Here is a 915-nt window from a genome sequence, read left to right as displayed (position 1 = left end):
AAAGAGTTTCCTTCTTTTATAGGCGTTTATTGTCACAGACCTAAAGACTGAGTTAGTAAGTTTTAGTAGCAATGGGTGGCAGACTGTGATTTGTTTTCTGCATATTAGTATAAACTCTTTTTTTCTATAAGAATATATTTTATGAGAATATCTCGGCAAAAATTTGCGAAATTTTAAGGATATTTTAAGAATATATGAGAGGCTAAGATGTAAAAAAGAGTACTGATTTTGTATACGTTAAAAACTTGTAAATACAATACAATTATTAACTAAATAAACGATATAAAATTATTCCTTTCTTTCACAAAAGCAGAATGCTGGTACCTTTCTTCTTTAAAAGTAAGATCTGGCAGGTTCTTAGGGCGTCTTGTTGGGTCCCTCTTCGCGTTTCGCTTGGAAGTACTTGAGCATTTTAGCATTAGTTTTTCATGAACCAGGATTTTGTAATGCCGTCGTGATCGGCTCCAGCATATTTCACTTCAACCTTAACTTCATGCTTTTGTCCTCGCGGCTTTTTTATTTATTTCCTATCTTACACATTTCAATTCGCGGTAACTAGCTTAGTTATATTTGCTGAGCTTTGTTCTTTGCTTAATTGTTATCAATTCTTTGTATTAAAATTCGGATATAGAGTGTTAATCTTTTGTCCGCCGTCTTGTCTGTTCGAGCTCAATTTTTCAGTTTCATCGTTTTACACTCAATTTTACTTTTCTGCACTGATTTGGGGTTAATTCACATATTCTTAGCCAATCATAATACAGAAATTGTTACTTTTATATTATTACGTCAAGTACATGTGGTACTTCATTTTATTTCAAGGAAAAGTACCTCATTCACCCCTTGAACCAACTCGTACTGAAGCTGTACCACTTGAACCGCTTGAACCCTAACCTTCAGGACGAGATCAAGTGCTAA

Source organism: Orbicella faveolata, unplaced genomic scaffold (assembly GCF_042242905.1).
Source record: "Orbicella faveolata isolate gen_17 unplaced genomic scaffold, um_ofav_v1 contig_12, whole genome shotgun sequence".
Classification (NCBI taxonomy): Eukaryota; Metazoa; Cnidaria; class Anthozoa; order Scleractinia; family Merulinidae; genus Orbicella; species Orbicella faveolata.
Note: the sequence above shows the minus strand (reverse complement) of the source record.